Raw genomic sequence first — 16,884 nt, forward strand, 5'->3', positions numbered from 1 at the left:
ATTTCTCCCATAGAATTTTTTTCTAGTATAGCATATTATTTTTCTTAAATATTCATTACTCATTATCATGCTTTCCTGCAAATATATGTTTCATATGTACATATATAATATTTTATTTATTATTATATATTATTATTACATATATAAATACATATTTATAAATACAATAAATACTTTATGTGTGTGATTTTATTTTAAGAGACTAGAAAGCTCTAAATGACAAAAAGAAAAATGTTTTCAGTATTGTAATTGTTGTTAATACACTATTGATCAGCACAATATAAATATATACTTGATAGATAATAATTGAACATAAAAGTCAATTTTTATTAAAAAGGCATTTCTTAATGAGATGTATGGAGTTTTCTTTTCTTTTTATTTATTTATTTTTAGTTTTTTTTAGAGCGGGAGGGGCAGAGGAAGAAGGAGAAAGAGAATCTTGGGCAGCCTCCATGCCCAGCACAGAGTCCAGCTGAGATCCAGTCCAAAGATCATGACCTGAGCTGAAATGAAGTCAGTCACTTAACTGACTGAACCACCCAGGTACCCCTAATGTATGGAGCTTTCATTCTTAAATCAGTGCATGTAACCATGGGTGAATATTACTTACTGATAAAAATGAGAGGATTTAGCATCAATTTGATTCTTATTTTTCATTTTTATACATGTAAGCATTTGGTTACATAAATATTTAGATGGGAATGAAAGGAGTTTTGCTATAATAATGTCTCTCAATTTATTACACTACTTCTGAGCTACCTGACAAAAATCATCACAACCAACAATTCAATTTGGACTTTCTTTGACCCTGTTGAAAGCAAAAAATTGGACTCAAATTCACTTGCAAATGAGTTTGTTACTAAGCAATTAGAATTATTCACTTTCTTGCCATCTATATCAATTTCTCCTACAATACCTTTATACAATGCCCACGGGTTTTACATGACAGAGCAAAGCACCGTAGTGTGATTCTGGACAGGTGAGAGATTTTCTTTTCTCTTGTAGAGTGGGAGAAAAGTGGTTGTTGTGAGAGATGGGAGAGGACACTCAGGGTGACCTCAGGCTTATTCAACAGGTAGTCAGTTTTAGAAAGAGTATATGGAATTTGAATAACTAGAAAATAATTCCTTAGAAACTCATGGTGTCCCAGTACCCCTGGGAAATGTTTGTGTTGCCCCAGGGGTACTTATATCCAGTAAGATGACTACTGCCTTATCATGTCACTTAACAAAATGGAGACGGAGATAAAATTTGACTTTGGTTTTTTTAACCTCCCTGTTTTTCTCTTGAGGTAGCCCTTTACTTTCCTTATATTCTCTGGGATCAAGAAGACCTCCCTCCTGCCCCTTCTTTTTGCTAGAAGAAAACCTACAAACCCATTTATTTTAAAGCATGAAGATTGATAATAACCCAAGTGGTACATTTTACACTAAAATTTATGGATCTGTGTATTAAAAGGAATCAACACCTTAATATTAGATAAATAAACTTTGATCATGTATTTCTAGGCATTCGTCAAAGGAGACAGAGCTTGAGTAATAGATCTTCCTCTGGAGGCACGTCACACAGGAGTTTATCTGCTCAAAAATCCCACTTTGACTTATTGGTTGCCTGCTGAAAGCAATAGTGATAAGTACCTGCTTCAAGATATTAAAAACAACATTACACAACACTTGATATTCAATGCACAAGGGTATCACTGAAAAGTGAAGGCCTTATAAAGGAGAGGATATTTAAGTACGCAACAATGGTTCCTAACCTTTTAAGAGTCACAGTTACCCTTGGAAAAATCCATCTCCCTATGATTTAATCCTTTGAAGCTTATATAGAGATCCTTCTACGTGTCTGTGGCCATGGAGGCTAGAATCTCCACATTCTCCAAAAGACAGTTGTAGACTTGAAAGGTAGATAGGAAGACAGGAGCATTTCAGAGAAAGCAGGACACACAAAGATCTAAACATGGCATGTTTAGTTAATTGCCACAAGGTCGGCGTAGAATAGGATGCATTACTGAAAGAGGATAGTTGAGGATGATACCAAGATAATACACTAGACTATGAAGGGTCTTAACTGTTAATAAACTGACTTAAAATTTTTAAAAACTGTTTTTATTTAACTGGTTGTGAATATCTTTGGTTTCATTCAATGGCAGAGTTATAATCTTCGAGAAAGAATAGGACAATGTTCAGATAGCTCTTTAAAAAATGACTTCGGTTATAATCCAGTTATAGAAGCTAGATTAAAGGGAAAGATATTAGAAGCAAATGGAGTAGTTAAATACTACTGAAATATACCATGAGAGTTTGGATAATGGCACAGATCATACAGTAACCATGGAGACTATAAGGGAGGAGTGCATTCTGAAATATTAAGAAGGTAGAATTGGCATGACTGCACAATCAAATACATGGGAGATATGAGATAAGAGCGGGAGAAGTAGAAGCTTTTTTGCATCAATATCTCTATGACAACAATACTTAGAATTTACTGACTACCTACTGTTTGTGCAACAGAATGCTAGACACTTTGCATTTATTATCTCTGATCATCACTAATACCCCACAAGGTCAATTATATTGTCCAATTTTACAAGAGAAAACTGTGGGTCAAATATGTTAAAAGACTTGCTTAAGACCACAGAGTTAGTTCCAAAGCTATAATCCAAACCAGATTTTCCCAATTCTCCAATCTACTACTCAAAAAAGAGTTAAATATTTGGGGCATGAGAAATTACTATATATTTATATATGGCTTATAATTTTCAAAGCATTTATATACCCATTTTCTCTTTGGGTCCTCAAAAATTCCCTCTTCATGGGATGATAGAAATGATATATTATTTTTTTAAAGATTTCATTTATTTTTTTGACAGAGAGAGACAGCGAAAGAAGGAACATAAACAGAGGGAGCTGGAGAGGGAGAAGCAGGCTCCCCACTGAGCAGGGAACCCGATGTGGGGGTCGATCCCAGGATGCTGGGATCATGACCTGAGCTGAAGGCAAACACTTAAAGACTGAGCCACCCAGGTGCCCCGAAATGATATATTATTATTAATCTCCATTTCACAGTGGAAATCGACTTGCTCGAAGTCCTACAGTTCTTAAATGCCAAGAGTAACGGTGGGTCTTCTTTACAGTCCCTATCCTGTTTCTCTGTTATATCATCTCACATTTTTCCTGCCTCATAGCTACAAACTACACTCCTTATCCTAAATAGCTGGCTAGCTTGTGAATGTGAATTAGTATCAAGAGAGACCTGGTGAGAATATAGTTCAGCCCAGCCCCTCACCAATTAGTTTGATCCATGCATGAATGTCGTATGAGTCATGGGCATTAAAAGAAGTCTATAAATTCTGTTTCTCTCCCTCTCTCTCTCTTTCTTTCCTTCTCTCTCTCTCCATCTCTCTCTCTCTCTCTCTCACACACACACACACACACACACACTCACACCATTATGCCAACTTTTGCCCTAGAGAATGAAAACAGAGGAACAACAGAACCCAATTTTCTTAAGTCCTTTCAAAAGCCCAGTTTTATTTTCAAATCTCCTCAAGGACTGAGTTCACAGGCTTAAACTTCTGCATGAGAAATTTAAGTTAAATATAAGGAGAATTTTCTGAAATCGGGAATTATAAAACATAAAAATGGCTTGCCACTAGAGATCATAGCATTTCTGTCTTTGAAAGGCTATAAAATAGTAGAGGCTGCCCTTTGCCTGCAGTGGTTTAGATATGGTTCTAAATGGAAGTGGCCTCTTTGGGAAAGTGGTGGACCAGGTGACCTTTCACAGTCTCTTTTAGTCTCTAAATTTCATTACTCTGTAATCTTATTAAAGAGATCAAATACATGCAATAATGCTCACTCATCCAGAGGTCAAGCTTCTAGAAACCTCAGGAGTTGATATATAGCCTTAAACTTAAAAGGAAAAAATGAGAAAAAGGAAGCTCTCAAGCATGAAAAGATATTAACTATTATACTCAGATCATTATACTTATCCTACTGGAAAGGTAGAACCATTCTCAGATCTCTTCTAGACAATTGTGTGTAAAATAAGACATTGGATAACAGTGCAAAAAAGAAACACATTTCAAAGAACAAATAGAAGAATTAAGCTCATTTTAAAGAATCCGAGTCTTCTGTATACCGGTAGTCCTGCATACATCGCTGCAATACATTATGATGAAATTGTTTTTACATAAAAATTACCTAGATCTGCATGAAAAGTTTGAATTATTTTCACTGGTGACTCTTAAGAAGACAGAGATCCATATTTTTATTTACAAAATTTTTATATTTATTTATTTTTTTAAGATTTTTTATTTATTTATTTGAGAGAGAGAATGAGATAGAGAGAGAGAGCATGAGAGGGGGGAGGGTCAGAGGGAATAGCAGACTCCCCGCTGAGCAGGGAGCCTGATGCGGGACTCGATTCCGGGACTCCAGGATCATGACCTGAGCCGAAGGCAGTTGCTTAACCAACTGAGCCACCCAGGCACCCAAAATTTTTATATTTATTTATAAAAATTATTAAAATTTTAAAATCAAGACCTTTAAAGGAGGAAGCCTAGATGCATAGAAAATTTGCTTGTAGGAAAGATTTCATTTTTTGCTTGTGCTGGGTAAGTGTGTATGTTTTATTGTCTATTATTTTTAATAACATATTTTGAGACTCTGTTCATAACAAGAAAAAAAAAATCAATGTAACAACAAAAAGGAATCTCCAAGATAATGGGTCTTGGAGAGTGGTATGGCAGTTGCTTGGGTTATTCTTACCACCTGCTTTACATCTCTAGTCATATTTAATGTGTATTAGGTTGTTTTTAGATACGCATTTCTCATAAACTCATTCTTCTTTACTTACCTTTCAAACAAATTATTTATTATATACCACGTTTCCAAAAGAGTTCAGGTGGCTTATAGAAATAGGTAATTACAATACAACAAAATGAAAGTAAACATATAAATAAAGAAATTAGAATTAAAAAATAGACGTGGTAAAGCTTGTTGAATCCAAGTATAAAATTAGAACACAAACTCTACACTGTTAGATTCTGTCCTGTTGCAAGAAGTTGGCAAAATGTGTTATGATTGTTTTTGCTTCATTATTTATTATCAGTTCAGCCTTACCACCAGCTCCTCTACAAGTTGAAAATATATTTCCCAAAACCTCTTTTCCATATTGTCCAGGTCAGAATCTGACAAGGAGGAGCCCCCCATGGGTTTGGAAGGCAAAGGAAAAAAGAGGCCATTGTCTATAGAAGCAGGAGCGACCGTGAGAGTCTAACAAAAACTTCCTACTGAGTTTTTGAGAATCACTTACTTCGTTCCTTCAGCTTGAAATCTTCAGTAGTGACAATCTTCACAACCTGCAAGTTTTCTAGCAGTTGTGTAAACCTCTAACTCTGCAAACTGTAATCCTTCATACTTGGAACATGTAGAGTGGCTTCCATTTTCCTGTTCAAATCCTGGAGGATACAGTTCCTGAGAGCCCAAAGCAGAGAGAAAACCTACTAAGCACTGTATTCAATTTACTGTATTTGCTCAAAAGAAACCCAGTTTGCCCTGTTATAGGACACTGAAAGAAATTTTTCCTGGAGGTTTCATAAGGATGTATTGAATGAGCACTTGACAAGATTTTTCCAATATGTGTGATAGTGCCTTTTCTATGGCCGTTTCTTATAATGGACCTCAATGCAAACTGATGGCATAAATCCAAACTGCGATTCTGTATAAGCAATTCTACAAGGGACTGAAATAATGCAGATCAAATGTGCAGTTCTCTGATGGCCCGGTGGAATCCAAATACAAAATTTAGAAGAACTGAAAGGGTAGATTTATAGTATAACCTTAGGGAAATTTCTATAAATACTATTTCATACTATAAGAAAATATCACCAGCACTAGGCAAAAAAGGAAAAAAAAAATTCATGAGGCTTTAAATACCAGACCATGATTTGTAAACCTAGAAAAAGTCAACATTAAGATCTGGGTGTCTACAACCTCACTTATGAAATTCTTCTGTTAGGTTTTTATGAATATCTCAGAATCCTTCCTATTATAAGTTTGTTTGAAAAACTCATTAATGAGAAATTTATAGTTAGAGTTGAACTTGAAAATTTCACAAATGATGTCTTTACTAACCTTGCCAAATTTTTTTTTCCTACCTGGCAATCCATGTCAAATTGGCACTAAAATAATGACCTTAAGTATTGAGCGAATAAAACTGCTACCCACTTATCAGCAATTTTTGACAAGAATGAAATAGGTAATAACCTCAGATAGCTGAAGATCAGCACTAGATTAAAAGTCCTTTGGCTCCTTCCATTTTCTCATCCCTTTTATCTCCATCACCATTCCTACCCTGAGAGCAAATTGGCCTTGGAAAATCTCTGCCAAGTATTCCAGATTAAACTGAAGGGGAAAATGATTACTATCTACGAAGTCCAAAATGTCCAAATTAAGACACTAGGGTACAAAATGAGACTACCTGCAACAAGTTTCATGGATTTGAATTGAGAGAGAAAGAGGAATAAAATATCCTAAATAATTGCATGTGTCTTTATCAAGTTTTTTTAAATAAATGAATTTAGTAAGAATAGTTGCATGTTGATAAAGTCCCTATTCCTAAGGAAATAGGAATAAGGGCCTGCAAGTTCTTGACCTGCAAGAACCTAGGCCCCTTCCTCAGTAGCTTCCACTATCAAAGTCAATACCACTCCTGGTAGTCAAGTAATCCAACAAAATTATTAGTTTTTTAAGCAACCATTTGTTGAGTATCTACTATATATTCAACATTGTTTAAGATGGAAGATACAGTAGTTGACAAAGCTAACAAAAGTCCCTTCTTCTTGAAGCTTAACTATATTGAGGGAAGAGAGATAAAAAATAAGTAAAATTCGTAGAAGTAAAATGATGACAGGCCCTATGAATAAAAACTGATCAACAAAGCAAGATAGAAAGTGTAGAAATTGGAGGTGGGGATGGGATGCAAGCATGCAATTTTAAAGAGGATGGTTGGGAAAAATCTCACCAAATAAATAACGAAAGTCCTGAAAGAAGTGAGAGAGCAATCCATGTGAACATCCAGGGAGTTCTTGAGCCTCAGGTGAAGAAAGCACTGGCCAAGGCTTTAGGGTAGACAACTCAAGCCTAGGCCAAGATGAAGATGAAACTGTTATCTGCACATTTGGTTATTATCCTATCATATTGGTGCTTTGGAAAAATGAAGGAGTAGAGGAAGTGATCACATGTAGGACGACACTGTGCTCAGGGAAGCCTGTGGCTGCAGGTGCGGAAGTGAAGGTGGGAGGGACCTGCGCAGGCAATGGTCAGGACTCATGTTGCTGGGTAGAAGGGAGCTGCAGTGTGGAGTCACCCAGGAGAAGCACACATCCTCCCAAAAACTTGAGAAAGCTCATTTATTCCTGAAAGGAGGTCTAACACGAGGCTTTGCCGTTATGTGAATAGAAGCCCCTAGATGCAGGCAATGGGGTCACAGTGTTGTTGACAAAATCAAGAACTTCTCTAATTATCCCAACATGCTAGCATTTACTGTGGTTCATACAGAATGCAGTCCACTGCAGGAGATGAGAGACCGCATGGTACAGTGGTGCTTAGGATTACAGAACTCTAAATTCTACTTCCTAGGCATGGAGAGCTGTGATTGGATAAATCGAGTAAATAACTGTTCCTTGGTTTCAATTTCCTCATCTGTAATGCAGACATAAATAAGAACTGAAGAGGTTTGTGAACATTATAAATGATGTAAATAAACAGGTTGGCACATGAGAAACACATACTAAATAATTTGTTTGGCATTTGAAGAATTCCACTGACCATTCTACATTCTCTCTTCTGAAACATTATCATGTTATAAGGAAGTGTTTCCATGTAATATTGTTAACACACTTTTATTAGAAGTCTTCATTCAAAAGAATGACTGAAAGTGGAGATTTTTGACAATGTGGCAGGAGGTGAGAGGTGATATTTTTGAAATTAAGATTTAACATACGTCAAGCCATATGACAAAGCTGACAACCTAATTTGTCTATGCATAGTCTCAGATTCAGGAATAATTTCTTATTATTATTTCTCCTTCATTTTGTTACGGCCGGTGACTCCCCTCTCTATTCCAGTCCTAACTGGCAATCTTACAGGACCATAAATCACCCTCAAGAGTTAAGTGAGAGAAAGGAGGAAGAAGAGTTGCTCAACAGGGATTCAGCCAATCAATGGTTACTTAATAACCTCTGACTATTCTGTTCAATTCAACACACATGAATTATGTCAAGCACTGTGGATGGGTATAATTATAAGAATGTTCTTCGTGCTCTAGGGACATACCATGTGGCTGCAGAGATTAGAGTTAACCACATAAATCAGTTAGGGAATAATAATAATAATAATAATGCCAGTAATAATGCATATTTTGGGCTCTTGCTATACTAGCTATTCTAAATGTGCTATGTCCAATCCCTACAACAAACTTATGAAGCAGATATATTTATACTCATTTTATAGAGGAAGAAATGAATTTAGACAGGTTAAGTAGCTTTTCCAGTGTATGATGGTATGTAATATTGAAAGAGTGCATTAACTGTGAACATGACTTTATACGTGAATGCATGTACCATTGATATTCTAAACGGCTACCATGCACAGAATAAATGGCCAAATGAGGAGACAATATATGAAAGAGATGAATGGTAAGGGACAGAAAAAGAAAAAAAGACTGATTAAATTAATTGATATGTTGGTCAATGAATACATTTATTTTGATTACATCAAATATACAAGTTTGTGTGGTGTCTTAGATTCTCCAGAGAAACAGAACCAATAGGTTATATGTGAGAGATTTATTATGGGGACAGGCTCAAGCAGTTATGGAGGCCAAACAGTCCCATGATCTGCTGTCTGCAAGTTAGAAAACCAGGAAAGCAGGGGGGTGTCATTCAATTGAGTCTACAGGGCTGAGAACCAGAGGGGCTGCTGGTCAAAGTCTTGGCATCCAGTGGCCAGGGAACCAGGAGCTTCAATGTCCAAAAGCAGGGGGAAATGGACATCTCAGCCTACAAGGAGAGTTTACCCTTTCTCTGCCTTTCTGTCTTAATGAGGCCCTCAACAGATTGGATGGTGGCCTCCCACATTGGTGAGGGCAGATCTTTACTCATCTACTGATTCAAGTGCCAAGCTCTTCTAGAGACACCCTCACAGACACACTCAGAAATAATGTTTTACCAGCTATCTAGGCATCCCTCAGCCCAGTCAAGTTGACATATAAAATTAACCATCATATATGGAGTACCCACTGTGGTCAAGAAACTATGTTCAAAGCTATGAAGACAAGACTCTTAAGAGACATTTTCAACCTAGGTAAGATGGGAAGGAGGGCAGAGGAAAATTAAATAGTGAAATATTTAAAGCACTATTTAACACTAAGAAACATGTGTAAGAATGTTCATAGCAGTATTGTTGATGTAACAAAGAACCGAAGAAAACCAAAGTGTCTCTCAATACAAAATCAGATAAACTGTAGAATATTCATCAAATGCAACATTCTACAGCAGCAAAAATGATTTAACTACTGCTACTTGGTAACAATGCATATGACCTTTACAAAGAAAATGTTGAGGAATAAAAGCCACTTGCTTTTGAAAAATAAATGAAGCCATTTATAAATGTTAAAAAATATTAAACTAAAAAACCTATGATTTTTAGCAATACAAATGTGATAAAATTTCTGGCAGAAAATAGGAGGTATGCACTCAGAAAAAATATACAGTGACAGTGGGAAAGTTCTGTTTCCTAAGTGTATACTTACTTACATGTATTCTGTAATACATATATCCATTATTTGAATGTATATAATATTTCACAGTAAAATGAAAAAGCAATTCAAGATAGCAATGTATGTATATCATAAGGCAGAACAGAATTAAGTAGCCAATAATATAGTAGTAGTTAACAGTGTAATTTACATACTAAGTACTGGTAACTTAATTCATTCAATTCTCACCAGAGATCCTTAAGGTAGATGCTATTATTATCCTCATATGATAGGATAATAATGGAAGAACACAAGGCACAGAGTTTAGACTATCAGACTCCGGAGCCCAGGTAAAAACAGCTATAGGAGTTCAAAGAAGCCATATCATGCATGGAGAGGTCAGGACGAATTTCATGGAAAGCTATCCTTTCTGCTTTATGGATAGAAAGTTGAGTTTGGATAAAGAGAGCGAATCAGTGATCCACTTCAGCCTCTAGAACAAATTGTTTTTCTTTAATCCATTGTCATCTGTTTAAATGAAATATTCTATGGGAAAAAAATCACAAAACCCATGAAAAGAGAATGGCTCTGAAGACTGTGTGGGAGCCTCTCTTCCCTTCAGTAACCCCTCTCAGCCCTCAGCAACCCCATTCTCCAAATGCTCTTCAGAATTTAAAAATAACTGCTCAAAGAGAAACTCGATCTTCTTTTTGGACGCCTCATGACTGACACTAAAGGGACACTAAATTTCGGTATTAGCTATTGTTGACCCAAGATGTTTAGGGTGACATTTCTGTTATAGGATAGATGAATGTGTGTATTTTCCTAAGAACTGTAAAATCTAGAGCGCCAAGTTATTGTGAATCAAGGGAATCGTGGGAAAAGATCCAAGACCAGAAAAGCAAGCAGCATCTCGGTAGGTCCTTTGGTCTGATTCAGTTGACCAGGACTATGGTTTCTTCACAGGAGCCTGGGGACACTGCTTTATAAAAACAAGCAGTGGTTTCTTTTGAGTATCCATCATTCTGCCTATGTCTCTGGATTCTGTGACAGAAAAATGCAACTAGTCCTAAACGGAGGGCAGAAGAGAGAAGTATCTTAGTTAGTAAATATCTTTCTGTTGGGACCCACAAACACAAAAAAGTGAGAAGATATTTCTTTTGGCTAAAACAACATAGACAAAATAAAACAAACATAAAACCAGAGGCAGTACAATCTGTACCTAAGAGACACATAGTAAGCCATTCAGGTGAGGTGAATAGTTTAGCAGAGCCGGAAAGACTAGCTGATAGGGAGGAAAGCTGATGAGTAAATATTTATCTGCAAAGCACGGGAAGATACTGAGATATTTTTGGCAGAGGAACCTCATGTGATACTTCGGTTTTAGGTCCACGGCTCACATCCCATTCTTTCCAAGAATGAAAATTTTTACCTATCACCTGAACCGTATTTAGGGTGAGAAAAGGACAGAAAACAATCAAAAGAAAAAAATAATCATGAAATCTTGTGAAATATAAGTCTCACTTAGATGAAAAAATCATCTCCCTTAGATCACAAAGTTCAAAGCCAAGATGAAATTGTAAGAAATGTATCTACTGGCAAACATCCTTCTTTTTCAAGCATTTTGGGTGGTAGGGAATTATTACAAAGGAGAATAATGGTTGTCGTAGACACAATCCAAGAAAACTGTTGTATATTGGTATCTATCTGTAAATGCCTTCTCAACATTTAATTAAATAGCAAATGTTATTTTCAGTGTCAAGTTCTGCGGATTATAAGAATATTTTTACAGCAATGCACTTTTCTAACATGTTTATAAACAATTCAGCATTTGATCTATTTGATGCCAAGCAACTTTGACCTTCACAATGCTGACATCTTGTTTTGTTAAGGCGTAGGCACAATTTATGCCACAAAAAGATTTAATTGCAGGTCCTATTAATTCACAGTTTCTGCTGTGTTTGGAGATTTTTGCATTTTCTTTGAATTGAAATTAAAAAGGCAGACGTATGCACACAGCATGTTATTCTAAAAGTGGCCCATTCCCCTCTCTGAGCTATAACATTTAAAAAAGAGAATGTTTGAAAAATGTCAGCATACTTAAAGAATAATATTTTTGAAAGTTCCATTATACAGGGTCATGATGGAACACTAAAACCACCTTCAAAGTGATTTTATGATTCACTCTAATATAGAAGACAATTGTATTTTGGTTTGCAGAACAACAAGATAGAATCAGAAAAATCAAATTTACATCTAGATGTAAATTTACATCTACACTTTACATCTAGAACCAGAAAACAGCTTCTGTATTCCTTCTTTTTCTTTAAAAAAAAGAAAGTATTAATAACATTTTGGTATAGGACATTCCTTGTCACAAATTCTGTTAGGATCTTAAATTCCAGGAAGAAACAAGATGTTTTTATCATCATTAAAGTAAGCAATAAACTGTTAAGGATAAGGCATGTCACACATAACTCACTAATATCTGATACTCTAGCAACAAACAATTTATTAAGAAACAACTTATTAATACTTTCTTTTTAACTATATCAAGAAAAGCAATTTCAAAAACTGTCTGAAAATAGAATGTACCTGATTCTTATCATTTATTCTTCATTTTCTGCAATAAAATAAAACATTTTGAGTTCAGTGTATATTTACCAGTGAGTATTCTTATCCATGAGTGCATTTACTAGTATTGTTATTGAACTGTGTAAGACATAATTTAAATGCATATTGTTTCTTCTTGTTATATCACTTCTTTTTTATGTTATTTTTATTGAAATATAATTAACATAAAGCATTTTAGTAGTTTCAGGTGTATAATATAATGAATGATCCAACAATTCTACACATTTCTCTATCATATCATTTCTTGATAGCACGTTAGACTAGTTTTATAATACTCTGTTTTTTCCAAATTTGAGTGCTAGATATCATAGTATGCCTGTTCTTTATTTAGTGGCCACTTCTGCAAATATATGTATCATTAGTTATGATGTATTTATTAGAGAGCCAGTTGGCTTGAGAAAACAATAATAGAATTGTTGAATTGATACCTCTGAAACACTGCCAGAGGGATTTGTTTGCAAATCCTACTAGTTGTCTTCAGAAATATATGCTACCAAGGGTAACATTTAGATTCCTAAAAAATGTGAAGTAGGGCAACTGCAGAGGATAAAACATCATCCTGAACTTGTATGCCCACTATAGTCAATGGATGCCTTTAAGCGCAGTAGCTGATAGACCTCATCTTCCCTACAAACCCTTGGATGGTCTCCCCCAGTCAGTAGCATCACCATTAACTCAATTTCCTAAACCCAAAAGACAGAGATCATTCTCAATGCCTTTATTTCCCTCACCTCAAAATCATGTCCACTCTACCACCTATTTCCAAGATATCCCCAGTCTTCTCATCAAGATTCCATTACCTTTGTCCAGACCACATGGTTTATAGCACAGCCTCTTAATTGGGCTCATTGTTCACAAGTTCATCCTTCTCTGATATGTTCTCCACATTGTAGCCATAGAGTCTTCATTTTAGAAACTTGACCAAGTTGTTCCACTGACTAATGAATCCTAGTGATTGTCTAATGCCCTCAGGATAAAGTGCTCTTGATGATCTGGCCCCTGATTACCTATTTTCAGCAATCTGCTAGTCTGTTTGGGTTACTATAACAAAATACCTCAGACTGGGTAGCTTATAAACAACAGAAATTTATTTCTCACAGGTTAATGGTCCAAGATCAGGGAGCCATCATGGTGGGATGAGGGTCCTGTTCCCAGTTCATAGCTTTCACTTTCTCACTGTGTCCTCACATAGTGGAAGGGACTTGCAATTTTATAAAATCTCTTTTATAAAATCACTAATCCTATTTATGAAGGTTCCACCCTCATCACTTAATCACCTCCCAAAGGCCCCACCTCTTAACACCATCACCTTTGGGGGTTAGGATTTCAATATATGGACTTTGGGGGATGCAAACATTCAGACAATCCCATTGGTCTCTCCTATTTTCTAGACTAATGTCATATTGAACCATTGACATTTCTGCCAATGGTTTCTCCCCTCTGAACATCTGAATGTGCTGTTCCTTCTGCCTGAAATGTTCTCCTCTCCCTCACACCATCTGCCTAGACAGCTATTGTTCATCCTTCAGAGTACAGCTTAGAATTCCACTAACTTATCCTTCTCAGAAATCTTCCAACTCTTTTTTTTAAAGATTTTATTTATTTATTTATTTGAGAGAGAGAGAGAGAGAGAGAGAGAAACAGCATGAGAGGGGATAGGGTCAGAGGGAGAAGCAGGCTCCCTGCTGAGCTGGGAGCCCGATGTGGGACTCGATCCCAGGACCCCGGGATCATGACCTGAGCTGAAGGCAGTCGCTTAACCAACTGAGCCACCCAGGAACCAGAAATCTTCCAACTCTTGTTAGGTACTCCCTCTTTGTCCTTACGTTGCATACTTACAGTTACTTTTGCCATGGAACTTACCACATTATGTTGTTGTTACCTGTTTACTTCTCTCTCTCTATCCTGCTAGACTTTAAGCCCCTGAGAGCAACTAGAGCATATTGCTTACCACTGAATCCCCAGAGCCAGGTCAGTGTTCTGCATGTAGTGGGCAGTCAACAAATATCAGACAAATGCATTAAAGATCAATTTATAGCCCAAGATGACATAATAAAGAAAACTCTTTTAAAAGAATTCAAAAATAAATGAATGAAAGAGAAATCAAATTAATTGTTTAATATTGCATATATCACTAGCTTTTTTTTATGTGTATGTATTGTTTATGCCTTGCCTTCTTTTAAAAAGATTTTGAGGTAGATTACAATAAACATATTTATATGCTTTATTGCAGACGGATACTTTTTCGAGCCAGTCGATTTTTTTTGTTACAGATTACCTATGTTGTTATGTGTAACTAGGTAAAGCAGATATTAGGTTGTAAGAGTTGACTGGTCTCACTTATTCCTTCTTGCAGGTACTGTAATTCACTGAATTTGAAAAATAAGACAAGTTGTCAAAGAAGATAGGAACATTCACATAGGCCCTAGTACTTAAATTACTTTTAGAGGATGTTCTATCAAATCTTGCCTAAGTACTAGGTGTTGATGTTTCACATCTGTCTTCAAGTTAGTGAATATTAAAATATTCTGGTCTTTCAAGCCTCTTTATTATTGCCATTCCCTTCACTCTGCTTATGGTAATGAAGAGTCTACTTCTAATCCTATCAAAACATGTGCCAGATAATGTGACGTTTGCAATGGAATAGGCAAATTTTCAAATCTTTATTTTGTCTGAGGCTTATTTTGTTAATTATTAAATAATATTTTTATGTGACCACGTAATTATAAAGTTTATGAAACTTCATCCTCACAGCTCTCATTTGAGCTAAGAAGATACATATTAAGCATCAAAATGTGACTTCAAAAGATAGTGCTGTAAGAAGTTTATTTTCCCCAGTAACTAATTCACCAGTAAACCCCATTCTAATGTTCTCAGCTGACCCAGACTACCTGCAGACATTTGTTTCTCATCGAACTTGTTTAATTAGAGTAAGGTGGCTGGCTAGAACCCGCATGAGTCACTTCCACACAAACTGCATTGTGGGTGGTTGACTGGGCCACATAGTTAAGCCAAAGGTTACAGGCTTTTAGATGGAAGAATTCCCTGCAGTGTGTCACATGGCCAGATAACTTCTAAAAGTAAAGAATTCTGTCCTTTGGCTTGGTGCTGGTTTTTCCTTCTTTTTCCTCTGTTTGGCTATTCGTGATTATGTAAGAGAGAACCCACAGAGCTTCCAAACCACTTACATTGTTCAAGGACACAAACAAACAAAATTAACTGCACCATTAACAACCCCAGCACATTTTGGAAGAGATCAGGTAGACTGGTTCTTGCGAGCGTTTCTCAATCTTGGCACTATTTACACTTTGGGCTGGATGCTTCTTGGTGGTGAGGTGCTATCTTTTGTATTGCTGGGGGTCGGTAGCTTTCCTCACTTCCACCCACTAGATACCAGGAGCAATTCCTCCTCCAGGAGTGACAAAAACCATCTCTGTGTGTTACCAAGTCTCCTTGGGCGATGGGGGAGAGAATCGCACCCCACTGACAGCCACGGACTTCTCTACTGCCTTTCAAGTCAGGAGGGTTGCTGGCCATCTTTGTCTTTCATAGCTGCAATCTCTTCCAACCTGAATTTAGTTTCCTAAATATTTAATGCATTGTGTCTATAGAAGTATAACCTTCCAATCATGTTATATTCTACTTGCTTGCATCTCTGATCCTACTATTACATTTACCTGCAAATTCTAGTGTCCCTGTTATTTCCAGCAAAGGCAACCCCTCTATCCCATCCCCTTTCACTCATTCAAGCACATTGTTACAATGACTTGTTCCCTCTCTCCTGCATTAACAATTTCCCCCTCTCTACTGGGTTATTCTTACCTGAATAAAACAGGTTATTTTTCATTTCATTTTAAAAACAAATTTTAAAAATATTAAAAAAACAAAACTCTGTCTCCTGACTCTACTTCCCTCAGATACTGGTCCATATCTTCCCTCCCTTTTAAGAATATCTCTCAAAAGTTCTTTAGGTTCACGGTTTCTAATTTTTTCCTCTCACACTCTCTTGAGCCCACTCCAATTAAGAGCGCCTGGTGCCTAGGGGTTCCTGGTTGGCCTAGTCGGTTGAGCGTCAGACTCTTGATCTAGGGCTCAGGTCTTGATCTCATGGTTGTGAGTTCAAGCCCCATGTGGGGTTCCACCCTGGGCTCCAAACTGGGCTCCACACTAGGCGTGGAGCCTACTTAAAAAAAAAAAAAAGAGCGTGTAGTGCTTAAATCATGCAAAACACAGTTGAATGAAAGAACAAATCAACTACAGCCCTACATTTGTGCAGGACCCTCTTTCTCATTCCTCAAACTATCAGGGTCTCTATTTTCTTCACCTACAGGAGCTCTGACCCAGGAAGCAAGGGTGGGCAGAGCTATGCTGACATTCCAGTTTATTGTTTTCCTCTCCCAATTCTCTGTAAATTCCTCACCTCTGAACACGATATATTTTAAAACTTTCCTTCCTAGCTAAATAAACAAACAAACAACAACAAAA

Source organism: Neomonachus schauinslandi, chromosome 8 (genome assembly GCF_002201575.2).
Source record: "Neomonachus schauinslandi chromosome 8, ASM220157v2, whole genome shotgun sequence".
In the NCBI taxonomy this organism is placed as follows: Eukaryota; Metazoa; Chordata; class Mammalia; order Carnivora; family Phocidae; genus Neomonachus; species Neomonachus schauinslandi.